General features: G+C 31.5%; 1 protein-coding gene across 1 annotated transcript in view; it reads right to left on the bottom strand.

The window, feature by feature from the left end:
• LOC130444312 (uncharacterized) overlaps window positions 1-9,698 on the bottom strand; it is a 90,106-nt gene extending 80,408 nt beyond the window's left edge. The window contains exon 1 of the mRNA XM_056779390.1: window positions 9,267-9,698. The gene's annotated coding sequence lies outside the window, so the exon portion shown is untranslated. The remainder of the gene's footprint in view (window positions 1-9,266) is intronic.
• Window positions 9,699-15,189: the final 5,491 nt, after the last annotated feature.

Raw genomic sequence — 15,189 nt, 5'->3', positions numbered from 1 at the left:
ACGGTTGAGTTAACTCTTGATATTGGATCAGAAACGATAAACTAAATTTTACATGATCATCTTCATATAAAAAAAAACGTTTCTCGTTGGGTGCCACATACGCTTAACTATTTAGGTACAGAGAATAAGAAACACGCGAGAAACATTAAAAACGATATCTAATGATGTCCATCTTATTCTTTTTAAAATGGTAACAGGTGATGAAATATTTTTGAGGGCATTCCAAAAGAAGACTGGGTTCAAGCTTTTAAGTAGAGAAAGCTTTGGTTACAAAAGTACTTTGATTTAGGTAGTGAATTTTTGAACTTAAGTAAAATCATTTTCTTAAGAAGACTTATAGTTTTCTTTTATCTCAATATACACAGCGCCACCAATATCTTCCAAAACATAAAGTGGAAATTTATTTCTGTCCTCTGAATTGTAATATTGTCCCGCCTCTGAAATTCAGATTATTCAAAATAGAATTTTTTAATATTTGTAACGTTTTTCAATTTATTTCTCTGAAGCACGTGACTAGTATTCTAAAGTAAATTTTTTTGATATTGAATATTCAAAGTTATTAGCAATCTAAAATCAAGCTTTCTTAATTAAGTATTGTAGTACTAACATAAAAGTTTGAATAGGTACTATTTGAAAACATGGAGATTTAATTAGAGCAATCACTAAATTAGGAGAATTATTAATATTAAGGGACTTGGAGATAGAAGATTATAGAGATGTAATACCATCCTGTATACGACAAACTATATTCCGTTACTACAGAAATAAAGAATCGCATACACAAGATATGAATCCTATAGATAAATTCAATGTATGCAACGGTAGGTGTTAACTAAATGCATGTACCATTACTAGCAATATTGTACGAATGCGTTGATAAAGGTCTTGATTCAAAAGTTAACTGACATCTGGTTTATGCGAAGAAAATATCGAACAAATAAAGAACAGATGAAACGATTATTATAAACCGTATGTTGTTAATATGAGCTTTTCATAGTTGGACCAGTTGTCGACAGACAAAGATATATGACATCTCAAAGGTGGTCTTAACGACAAAAAAACCTGACGCATATCAGGAAAATATTAAAAATTCCCATTGGCATTTGTACTTACTACACAGAACACAGAATAGTGAACACCCGCGATGTTAATAAATTACTACAGAAATACGAGGTTTACTAAGTTTTGAGAGATAAAAGATACTTTTGCATGCGTTTGAACTATTTGTCGAAACATTTTTTTCCATTCCGATTGAGGTACCTCCAAAACATGTGATTTTAATAGATCAACCGCTTCTTCAGGTATAGAAAAACACGTTGATGTCGCAATTTATTTTTAATTTGCGTACAGCGGATGATCGATCCTTGGGAGCTTGCATAGTAGTGGTGGAGAATGATGCGTCTTCAATTTTTATTGGTTTTGGCTCGTCTTGATCCATTCAGCAGATTGATATTTATTTTCGGGTTAATTTGCATAGATCCATGATTCGTCGCCTGTCACGATCTTATAGACGTTGGTAGCCAAATGTTTACGCAAATGTATGCGAGTGGAGCTAATGTACAAGTATGCCCCAATCTCACGGTATGTCACATGACGATCTACGAATATCAGTTTACACATAACATCAATGTCTCCTGGCCCAACAGCCAATTTTTGATGACCTTCACGAAATTCATCCTGTAGCGAAGAACGACCATGATTGAATTCGAAAAAACAGCAAAAGACGGTGACTTTAGATGGTGCTTGATCATAAAAAGTCGAAGTGGGATGATTGACACCCTGCTGTTGGTTCACTCCACTTCGAAAGTAAAAAAAAACATCGCACGAAGATGTTTGTGATTAAATCCGATTATTTTACCAAGTATTACAAGCATTCGTATGGCAACATATTCTGAAAACTTTCACAACTAAAAATGTCAAATTTTATGATGGCAATATCCGATTTTACATATTCACATCATTGTTGCCATAGCTCAAAACATAAGTAGCAACACTGGTAGTAATATTTTAGAATAAAAGTATGAATAAATTAGGTGGGGGAGTTTTCCAAGATACAATTACTTATACTGCAGCTATTTTAACTAGCATGTGAAAAGTTTCAAAACATACCAGTTTCTTTCTGCTTCTATAGCCGTTTTATTGATGTCATGTTTACATTTACTGTCATGAAATGTGGATAATAAACAACGTATCAGCATTCACCTTCATTTTCCCCTGGATTTAGCCAATTTGTTACTTACTGAGAAGAATAAGCCTATGACTCTGACCCTGGGACATTTTTTATAGGGAACCAGTGATTTACCTTCTCCTTATAAGTAAAAGTCGAACATAAAGGTCCTAGTAATTATTTTATGAAATTGTGAGAGGTTTGTATTATCAGGGAACAACTCTAAACTTCAAACTCTTTAAGAAGGTAGTGTTACGTTAGTGAAAAGATATACGATGTAAAAGACCTGAACAATAGATGTATGGCTTTTTATTCATCATGTCAACGAAACGGATTCGTCTATTTTTGGAAGCTGTCCACCAAATCAAATTTAGCAATAAAGAACTTCTAGTTTTCTCAAAAAACAAATAATATGCTGAGAGTAAAAAGTTTTAACGGCTTTCCTGAATTTAGAAATGACATTACAAAATATGTCATAAAAAACTAGCGTATTAATTTTGGGGTGATTACAGCAAAATTTTATTTTAGTTATTTTTCATCATACCTCGTATCAGTTTGGTGTCATGTATCTTATATAATGATTGAAATCTAAGTACAGGGAAGTGTGAATATCATAAAAAATGGATTCGAAACGTTTTCATTCACTCTTCTTTTTACCGAATTTAACATTCCAGTAATGTAGTGATTCCGATAAATAGTTGGAATTTAAGAGAAGGTCTAAAATCATATGGATATATAGAAGAAAGAAGTATCAAAGGGAAAAAATTTGCGCATTCACAAAGCATCCAATGTTGAAATAAATAACCACACGCTATGATTCATCAAACTTCTCTTAGTATTTTCATTTAGTTACTGAATTGTGACTTCAAAATTTATTTACGTTCCGAACATTATAGTGCAATTTTAAAATATATATATCCCTGAATCGATTAAAATTTACTACATATAATTTTTGGAATAAAATATATGTTTAATAATATTTTTATTCAGATTGATAGAGAGAAAGAAAATAGAGTATGAAAGATGTAACGAGATTTAATCGAGAGAGAGTTGGAGCGAAACATCTGTCTTGTTGTTTTATTCCATTTCCAAACCTTCAAGTTAACCGCAAATTGTAATAGCCAGTACAGTAAAACATCATATCATTCATGTTTTTTAGTAAACTGAATCTCCCTATGATCTTATGATTTGTTCAGGACTTATTGCTATGGTCCATTCAAAGCTGAATTGTTGCCCAAGTATCAATTTTATCACTGAAGTGCTATGCTAACTGTGTCGGAGAAATTCATGTTCGGGGAATAATGGACAGTGATATAAACTCTTACCGAGCTGATGTCGCCTTTACCTTACCGACGAAATTTAAAGATAACCTATTATTCTCAACAGTTTCAACTTTGTTTCTAGAATTTGGTTTTCCTTGCGATTGTGATTTTTGATTTATTTTAGCCGCTTAAAACGTTTATGAGATTCAATGTAGGCTTTAATAACTATTTTAAGCTCTAAGAAATAAAGAAATTTCAAAGGATTTTATTGTGATAGTGTATGGTATTATTGTTTATCCTATCAGAAAGCAAAATCACGGATCTAGATAGGTATCTGGTGATTACATTATTGTGAGGGTGCAGGAACGTTTGATTATTGTGAAGAAATAATTTAGATTCGGTAATAGGCAAATAATTGTCTATTTTCTTGTGCAATTTTTAATAAATATGGTACACAATGGCAGAATTATTATTATTTTGTTACGTAACTCCACCCATGTGCTTGCAGTCAATTTAAGATTTATTCAATTAGATTTATTTTTAAGAATAAAAAATACCAATAATCATCAAAGAATTTTTGACCACCACTCGAAATAAACACATGTTACAATCCTTTCTCAACAAAGATTCTCTGTAGAAAATTGGAAATTTGCAAAGCCTCATTACACTATTTTTGAACGGGATGAATTAATAGGGTTGTTTTCCTTAAAGTATATAAAATTTTCTAGTGGGTGGGACCACAATTCACCTTGGGGTGACTAATACTAATCGTAAGATAACACAAAAAAATATTACAAACTCGACCTTTTTCAGCAGTGAGAGAAAACTGAATTTTTAATGTATGTTTACTTCTAATACCCAACAAAATAATGATGAAATATTGACTCTATATAAATCTGTATTCAAGCCTATTCAATGACCTCAATTTTCAATCCAAGTTTATAATACAAACACTAAGCCTACATCTGAATAAACTACATTTTAATCATAACATTTGGTAGATGTTATTATCAGCAGATCAGAACCCATCGTCGAGCACATCCTATCTAAGAGATTAGGCAACTTTGGGTTTTGCCTACAACAGCAAACATCAAGAGGCTTAGTAGCTTAATACCTCCACACGATTTGGAGACGGCAACTTTTAGTATCGATCATAACTGAAAAAACTTTATTACATATATACATTAACTGTATCCAATCGTTTAAATGTTGACAATTTTCTACTTTCTACTAATTACTGAGCTAGTGATACTTCTATAGATATAATCTGTCTATATTATTGGATCTTGCTGAAGCTATTGAGGATAATGGAGATGAGGCAAACACAACAAAATAGTGTTGAAGAAAGCGAGGAGGACTTCGAATACTTCCAAAAAAGTACAATCTAATATGATTTTTATATAGAAAAGGGAAGTTGTTTCAGATTGTTGGCACTATATTTTATCCGATAACACCTTAGAGTGGTTAGTCAACTCCACAAATATTTATATTAGGAATATTCAATCGCATTTTAAAATAAAAGGACGCTAAAATTACGAATCTGGCGGAATTCGAAGCTTTCATTAGACTGCTTTAACATATAGATGTTTTCAGAAGCGATGGGCAATCGTTAAAAGAACTGGTGTAGAAAGACGGTGATTGGACAGATTGACGTGAAGACGATTTTGATGAGAGAGAAGAAGGGAGATTCAGTCCGTTTGATTTGTTTAAAGTGTTCGTAGAAAATTGTCAAAAATCGTATCCTCTGGGACGAAATAGTTTAATCAGTAATTCAACGAGGTTTCGTAGAATATGCCATTTTGTTTCATTAAAATAAACAAGTATGGTTTCAAAATTTTTATATCGTTGGTCGCGAAATTACTTTATTCCTGCAAATTAGAGATTTATACTGAAAAACGGAAGACTATATAATAATGTTAGTAGTGAACCTTTTCGATCAGACAGAAATATTATACGAGTATACCATAGATACAGTTTCTGGGGTTAAATAAATTGTCACTTCTTGGAAATACTGAAAATTAAGCTCAGGATCTCGTAAATACAAGATCAAGAGCTCAAATTAGTAAGGAAGAGAGAGAAGAGTTCGTTGATATATAAATTCTACTCAGAATTGATATTTGGATAATACTTGTGATATTTTTAGCAGCACTCGTCCACCGTGGGAACGTTTACCTAATATCGAGCGTGGAGGTTGCAGAAAAAGTAGAATACGACAAAAAAATGTCCCGACGAACCAACATCTTCCAGATTAAGGTCATATATCATTTTCATCATCATTCACGACAACCGCAGAGACGCCGACGAAAATTAGTCACAGTTATTCTTTCTTAACAACTTATTTTCAAAATAATTGTTAATTTTATACTGAGTATATACTATGACGACAAAGTCGTGGAAGGAATGGGCGAAGATCTAAGAGATGCTTACAATTCAAGAAAATCTGGGGAAGACTCAGATTAAAATCAATATAAGAGTTATTTTAATAGCTTATAACACACAACAGACATGCCTTTTGGAAAGGTCGTTATGTTTCAAGTAAGTGCGATAAAAAATACGCGTGGATAGTTCATATCTACCTATGACCAAGATATTTCGACACCTTCATCCTACGATAGTAGCAAAGGATGCTCTAAATGCTTAAATTGAGAAAAGTAAACTATTCCAACTAATATACTCTAGATATTGTTTATTTTTGATTATAATCAAAATCCGTGATTTGTGTTATGATTTCTTTATTGATAATAATAACGGAGACTTCTATGATTAATTAATCGTATTTCGATATTCATACCCTCTCTAATTAACGGTTTTATTGTTAAAATTTTGTTTTCTCCTATTAATTCTAATCAAATGATTGGTTTAATAATTTCATCCTCATCGAAAATTGCGTGTAAATGGTGTGAAATGATTAATTGATCAGGCAAATTAAACTTTCTTTCTATTTAAATCTAATTACAATCAAAATGGTTGCAAATTGATCTCAGGTGATTTACAACCTAATTTAGGACTAACTTAGATGTTAGTCAAATATTTACAAAATGGGGTGGAAAATAACGAACCAGAAATTTCAAGTTTATTTCGACTTCCTCGACATCCTATCTTGAAGATTAAAATCCGATATGTAGCAACGTATATTATAGTTTGTTTCAAAAATCGGAAGTTTGATGTCAAAATGTGACCATGAACGTTGTGCATGTTTTATGAAGTTACAAAAATGACCGTATTTCCTTCTTTAATTTCGAAAATAAAATAAAGATATTGTCAATATCTTGATAACGTTAGTAGTTTTCACAAAAAAAAACAACAACAATCGAAAAAAAAATGATCATTCTAAAGGATTCGAAGTTGAAAATAGAAATTTCCAACAATGTACCATCACAAACAATGAGGATATCACAATGGAGTGACAATGTTAATCATTTAAATTCCTACTGACGAGGCTGAAGAAACAAAACAGATTCGACTTTCATCGTTTGGAAGATATAGCTTTGAAATCAAGACGTCTTATTATATTTTTTATCAAGAGAAGACAAATTTAATTCTGTTCTAACAATCTGATCATGAAGATCAATAAGCAACCTGTAAATAAATTCTTGAATGTCAAGAGTAGTATATCTCAGTATCCAATGATTTTAGCAACACTACCGTTAACGTGTTACGCAAGATTCGGACAATACTCTGCTTTTAACTAGCCTCGTCATTTAAACTATTTCACTAACTCAAATGGCTTGATTCTATAGAGCCTTCTAGCTGAATTGGCAGTCCTTAATACCCTATTTCGGAAACGTTGTATCATTTGAATATTACTTATATTAGAACAGCCTTAAAACTGTCCAGACATTTGTAGAGAAACAGTTGGTTGAGTATGGACAATTTGGACTCTTTATCTTAAATACATTACATTTCTTATCATTTTTTATTAGGCCTTTGTGTTGTTTTTTTTAAATTCTCCAGTGAAATCTTGCATCAATTGTTTATTCCCTAGCGTTTTACTATAAGAAATTTAAGTATTGTCTGTTGTTACTAGGATATTTTGATTTCGCTTTTTTAGGATTTATGTTTGTAATCTTTTGGAGAACTAGGTCTAACTACTTAAATCTCCTTTTACTGGTTCATAACAGTCTTGTACTTTTTGGTTTCATTTTTCTGATTATTCCCTAAATCTATTTGCTTTTTACACATTATCTTGTGCCTGACACTCATCTTTTTCCTTAATTGGTGAGTTATGAGTAATGGATCTTTCTAATCGCTTGCCTACTTTCCATAATGAATAATCCGTACTTATATCTCAGATATTCAGTAATTGAATCATTACTAATACGCCTTTTAGTCGCTAGTGCAGTGGTTGTCCATAACTATCCAATGTCAATTTTTAAAAGTCTATCGTATAGCTGAGATTCTGCAATGAGGAATCTCCCCGAATCTCCTCAGAAAACCCATGAAATGCAAACTTTCAATTATTTCCAAATTTTTGTTTAGTATTCCCGATCTACCTGAAAATTTTGAAAAAAAAACATAGGAGTAGATTTTGATTCGTGACCAGAGGACACTACTTTCATAATAATCTAAATCTTGAAGATTATCTATTTGGTATCGAATTTTCAGAATAGGTTCTTTGACTGGTTGAACATTGAAAACCAAAAATTTGGACTACACTTATTGTAGGATCTTGATTTGTCTCAGTTTGTATAAAATTTTTATACAAGGTGTATAAATCGTGAGGAATGCCACATTAATTCTTTTTGAGAGCTTGAAGAGACTACCGTGTATACCGGATCAAATAACAGAAATTAATATGGATTTTCTAATTTCTCCGCTGATTCTAACGATAAAACCCAACGGTTCAAGAGTTTATATAAGATAATTACTCAACAATTCCAATATTATTCATCAAGAATCAATTATACAAACATCTAGTTACGAGATTATACAATATGCTGGTATACAGGTTTTGTATGCAGTCGACCTTTTGTATTGAAAGTAAATTGATTATTCCTCTGAATAATAACGATATAAAATTTTCTATGATTAATAGTGTAACTGTAATCAAATCTTTAAGGTTATTATGATACTTTGTGCATATTTATAAAAGTAAACATTATTTTCATCCATTCAATGTAAAGGGGTATTACTACTATTAAAAATTGTTACTAATATTCAATGATTCGTAAAAGCTAATAGATAAAAAATTTGACACACGTATTATAAATAAATATATTTAATTTCAATTAACTATGAGTAGATTCAGGTTTCGCAGCTTTTATAACGATTATAGAAAATAAGTGGCACACTTTGTAGAATTTTAATTAATTAGTTTCATATACAAGGCGTGGATAGAACATTGAATATATTAGATTGAAATGATGGAAGTGGATATCTGTTTGTATTATACTTTGATGCACTAGATAGATGTTCTAACATTACAAGTCAAGAATTCCATCCAAGACATGAACATCTTCAAAATATATGTCACCGTTGATAGCTCCAACTTTCTTCTGTTATACTTTGGATTTTGGAGAAACTATTGACTATACTTTCCTATCTGTTTTTATGCTGAATAAAATTTCCTACCTATATTGCTTCAGATAAATAACCACTAGGTGAATATCCAACATCAAAATTATTTACTAAATGTAAAAATAAGTTGATTATTGAGAATGCCAAATAGTATATGGATTAGAAAATTCTCTTTGTTTGTAATTATCTTATAATTATGAGAGTCGTGAAGATATAACAACATGAGAGGATATGATGAGAAAATAATGAAAAATCGTTATGCGTTATTATTAGAACAGATCTCTCATTTACTAGCCAATAAATGTAAATTCTGGACTTACCTGATACAACTATCCGAAAGAAAAATAATCCATTAAGACAAAGTAAACAGTCAAAACATAATCACATGAAACAATCAAGTCACAAAATAGTAATATTCAGAATTATGCGAAATTTTTCATTTTTCAAAACCACGTCAAAAACAAATATTGATAAAGAGTTTGAGAAAGTCTGTCTATTGCACCGAAACTAAGGAAATCTAAAACTATATCCAAAATCTCAAGATACGTCCAAAGTATCAAAACTCTATCGACGAATGTTTCCAAATGCAGTTTGAAAAAATATCTTTCCCGCACCGCTCCGCAGCACGAGAAAAAATATAATCTGTGAGTGTAAAATTTGCCGGTGTGTGTGCAGCGTATAAAACACCTGTTAATACTAAAGCCAGCGAGTCGCACGAGCACCTTCTGGTCAGGTGAATGGATGTTGTATACGGGGAGTTGTACCCGCTAGAACTAGGCGAGCGGAGAAATTATCAGGGAGCGCAGTAACTGCACTGGAGATATAACATACGAAAAGAATTGTTGAATAACGTCTGATCAAAAGGAAATTTTCAGCATTCTTTTTATCTTTATAAGTCAGTTAAATAAATTGAATTTACCTCAAAGTAAAATTCAAAAATAAACTCTCGTTTCATGCACTTGCAAAGGATTAACCACCGTTTTTTTTCAATATTCCTCTTATATTATACGGGGGCGATATTAGCAGCCCTTACTTTATTTGCTATCAAATTTTTTTTTCAAAATGGAGTTTAATGAAGTATAATTATAACTTAAAGTCTTATTTTCGTTAAAAATATTAAAAACAAGATAGAGGTGGTAATTTCCAGTATTTATTATGAATCGTATTACATTTTACATCTTCACTGTTTTTCACTCAATTTATCACAAGATTTGATATGAAATAAAATGATGGTGCTTTACGTGGACGACGTCGCAATTACAACGAGGTACATAACAGTGGAAAATACTCTTAAACCCTTCAAACGACATAAAAGAGTGTTGTCTACCAGAAAAGAACCAGCCACCGACCAGACCAGAACATAAAAATCAATTATGAAGAAATCCAATCGACAAACAAGGCCAATCACCTGGGCCAATGTCTCCATTGCAACGAACATGTTGAGACTCAATCGAAGGCAATACTTTGCAGTTTAAGCATATTGTAGAAAAAGTGAACTTAAGACGAATACCAAATTCAAGTTATCAGGAGTATCATAATAATGATAATCACATATACCTTAGTATCATGGGGACACTTGCGAAACGTACAGGAGAAAAGGTGGGTGTTCAAATGGGTGTTCGATTATATTTGTGTACATTTCCAATTTTCATTATAAACTCACACAACTCTAATTCATTTTAAACTTAAAACTCTGTTTTAAAATTACTATAATTTCTACGTGAAAATTAATATTTTTGCACTAATATATACTTCTGAGGTTTGATACTTAATATACAGGGTGTTTCTAAATTCTTGTGACAAAATTCAGGAGGTGATTGCTCGTATGAAATTAAATTTTTAGTAACGTTTTTTTAATAATTTCATTTAATATTCCTCTTACATTATACGGGAGTGAAATTAGCAACCTTTAGTTTATTTTATATGACGATCTTTTTCACCAATTGACACGACCTTATTTTTGAGGTGTGGTCAAATTATGCGTTATCCAACACGAACCAATCTTTTTGCAAGTCAAATGCTCATGCGATATTGAATGTATACAAGTGGAACTAATGCCAAATATGCCTCAATCTCACGGTATGCCACATGACGATCTTGCAATACCAGTTTACGCACAGCATCGATGTTTTCTGGCACAACAACGAATTTTATAAGACCTTTACCAAATTCATCCTGTAGCTAAGCCCGACGATGATTGAATTCGGAAAACCAGCGGAACATGGTGGATAGAGATGGTGCTTCATTACCAAAAGTCGAAGCGAGTTGATCGGCACATTACTGCTGGTTGAATCCACGTCTAAAATCATAGTAAATCATCGCACGAAAATGTGCGCGATTTAATTCCATTTTTTGGCCAAGATAAATGTTTCAAATATCTGTGAATAACTCTTATAGCACTCGTTTGACCACACGTTCTAAGTAAGTTAACCATTAAATATGTTTAACTTTATGATGGTAATGTCATATTTCAACTCAATTTAAGGTAACAAAATTACTTATCAGTTCAAGTGATAACTACACACTCTTTATAGCATCAAATTAAAATTATAATATACGAACTTACGCATAATTGTAATTAAAGTCAAACAACACTACCATATCTTAAGACGACTAATTCGTCATCAAGGAAATGATTACGGTAAACACTACTCTATCACGGATAATTGTCTGTGAAATTAACCAATTATGAAAGTTGCATGTTGGAAAGAATTCTCTACATATTCATTCTGTTTTTCCTAGTGATATATATTCTTATTTTGTACGTGTTAGTATTCGAAAAAATACATAGACTAGGTGCAATTGATCATCCCAACAGCTGGTCTAACTTAACTTAATCCAAGTTGGATGCAACCGGGTATGACAACTGAATCGATGCGAGTGGGTAGGTGGAATGTGTGAATATAAGATATTTCAACTATTGTATCGGAATTAGAGAATAAAACATAATAACGTACTAAATCTCCACACCCCTACAATGTCTAGAAATGTTGAATATCTAATGCGCTAATGAATGATGAATACAAATCCTATATTTTCAAACTTGTTTAGAAATAATGAATAAAACCGAAATAAAACTGTTGTTAAAACAATGTCTAGTAGTATGATCAAATTTTCTTGTGGTACGAATACAATATCCACATTTGCCACCAAACTTCAAACTTTGACTATTCACTCCATAAAATTCTCTCATATTCTTAATACTAACAGTTTCTATGCTCTTTAGCCTACAGCCTTCCAAAAAGGCAAGTTTGTCTGAATCTCCTTTTCACTGTAGAAGTACTCAAAGGCAGATCCCCGGAATCATTGATGTGAGCTGTTATCACCAGGCCCGTGAATCGTCGATCACTTTTACTGATGAATACAATACGTTTATCTTCAGCAGTTGTGGTTTCTCGACGCAGCCTTGATTGTTTTCTATCGTCAAAAAGCTCCTGGTGGATTCATATTTTTTACGTTGTAGTCTAGGTACGTCTATGGATTGTTGCACGAGTTCCAGCCGATAGTTCGTGAATTTTACCCATTTTGAAACTTACAAGTCTGAATTTGCGTATTCGGAGACAATTCGTATACGAACTTCACAGAAAGATGTCTTGGTCCAAAAAGTAGAAATCACAGCACGATATTGCATCTCTAGTGCCAACAGGGACTAAACTAGAATCATTAACACCGAAGAAATAATTCACAGTTAAAGAGTAAGAAACAAATCAGCCGGTACTTGCAACTTTTAGCTTGTCGCGCTCACAGACAAAATATAAACATGAGCTCGTATAAATTTTCGCTTGATAATATCAGAGAGAAATTTTTTACAGTGTATTATTTTAAAATTCAATGAATGGATTTATAGGGATGGACAAAACTTATGACCGGCAGTGTATATTATATTTACAGAGTCACTTTAATTCTTGATGTGACATTGGTGAAAAAATAAAACGCTTTAGAACTTTATAAAGCTATAAAACACTCTGAGAAATATTAAAAGCTGCCGTAGTAAATTGATCTTTCATAGACAGCACTCAATGCCGCTTTTCGGGTTTTATATTTATTTAGTTTAAATTGTAGCGTATGCCTCAATCGGAGCTTTACTCATCCAAGACAAGCAAATGTAACTTACACCTTTTTTTCTAAAATACTTTTATTGTTATTCACAAATCGCCAAGAGCTGAAAAATTGATGCTGATTGTATTTTATTATTTACATATTTAACTTTTATGATTAAATGTCTCTTTCTATAGAAAATTAATTTTAAAAAACAGATTAAGAAAATTGACGTTACGACTTCTTTCTATAATCATATTAATCAATAGATCACCCTCAACATAAATAGAAAATGATATAAAAATGAATAACATAAAAATCAAAATGAAAATCTGTTTTAACCACAAAAAATGATTTTTCCTTAGCTGTTAGATTTCAAAAATGTCTTTGGTTATTCGAAAAAATGTAAAATTTTTATGAAAAATTACAAGAGTGTAGAGAGTTCTAGAAATCATCATTTTTTAAATCATCGAATGAATTTTTCAAATCAACTGACAGATAAAAAACATTTGTAAAATTTTAAGATCATGTCGCTCCTAATTAACCCTCTAAGTTGGTGCTATCACTTTTTACTTACCCTTAACAGTCTCATGCAATGCATTAATTCCGTTATTTTTAAGTTGAAGGGCTGCAAAGAAAATAACTTTTCCCAAATTTTGAGCCCTACTTCGCAACTTGTATAAAGGTAAAGTGATAATCGGCTGAGGTGAACAGTTAATATTAAATTGCACACCAGCAGTTATTGAACAAATATACGTAAAGAAAATATGACAAAATTAATACTTTAAAAAAGGATTGTTAATTATATTAAAAACCGCCTACCAGATCCTCCAAATTCATATTAACTGCTGGAAACAATCAAAAACCTTTTTTTCACAATCAGGAATCTGCAAGGAGGAGAAAAAATAAAATAAAAAGAAACAACTGAAGAGGAAATAGAATAGATCTGCATAAGAAGAGCTTACATACAGCAACCAATACATGAAAAAACTGACAAAAATCTATTCTATTCTGTTCGTCCTGTCCATCAAATGAAGAGAAAATACGGAGCTTATTGGAAACAATTCATTAGAGGAAATGAAAGCACCAAATAAAAAGTTTGAAAAAACATATTTGTAAGCACAACACGTAAAAAGTAAAGAAGACTCACCATCTAGTATTATGTAAATCCCAATTTATTTAGATTTACTTTTTAATTGTTCTATGTCATTAGACATGGAGGGAAGAACGTTTTAGAATTCAAAGTGAGTGGAGAGTCAACAAATTGATTTCCAAGTTGTTATACAACAGAAGTTATTACTGACACAGAATAATTAGTTGACGAAATTGAAAAAATATTACAAGAAATAGGTAACAGATCGATAGGTTGATCTGTTGAAATTCAGAGAAATTTATAATTTGTTATTGAACAAAGTTTCTACAAATAGGAATAATTATGGGATGGCACATTTCAATCAGTTGGCACCAGTGTAAATCACACTATTATTTAAATCATACTATAATTACACTTATTATGCCAACCTTCTGCTTACTCGAAGTTCATTAATTAATTGATAAACAGGGACGATGAAAAATTGATTCGATAAAATAGTAATGATCATAGAAAAGAAGAAATGAAAATAAGATAAAAATGTTTGATTATTCTAATGAATAATTTTAATTTCAAACACATTGTCCTTCTTGAAAACTAACTGATTGGTTATTGTGGTTAAACATCTACTGTTTGTGTAGGTATCTGAGATTTTACGGTTGTCGACGAATCGACCTGGGAAGCTATTTATCATAGCTAGCGAACAACTCCAACTGAGGCAATCTCAATGTGAAATTTTTCCATTTTCAACTTTGTAAAAGCTTTCGACAATTTTATGACTTGTTAGTATTTCCTCTTGAATTTATTGATTTCAAATCTCATTTCATAAGACCAATAACACATTGCAATAAATTCCTGACAATGGAAAACTGTTCATGTTAAATGCTGCGACTATGATCTTAACGATAATAAACGATATCAAAAATTAGTTCCGTCCGATCAAATAACAGCGAAGAAAAACAAGAAATAACAAATAAAAACAACACAGAATTTTCGTTCTATTAATCTTACCTACAACAACATTAATGATATATTATTGTATGAGAAAAAACAGAATAGTTCAAAAAAATTTATTGGATGTAGAATCTACATAATTAGATGTTCAATTGGTCAAT

Source organism: Diorhabda sublineata, chromosome 5 (genome assembly GCF_026230105.1).
Source record: "Diorhabda sublineata isolate icDioSubl1.1 chromosome 5, icDioSubl1.1, whole genome shotgun sequence".
NCBI classification, from domain to species: Eukaryota; Metazoa; Arthropoda; class Insecta; order Coleoptera; family Chrysomelidae; genus Diorhabda; species Diorhabda sublineata.
Note: the sequence above shows the minus strand (reverse complement) of the source record. Positions and strands in the feature narration are given on the sequence as shown.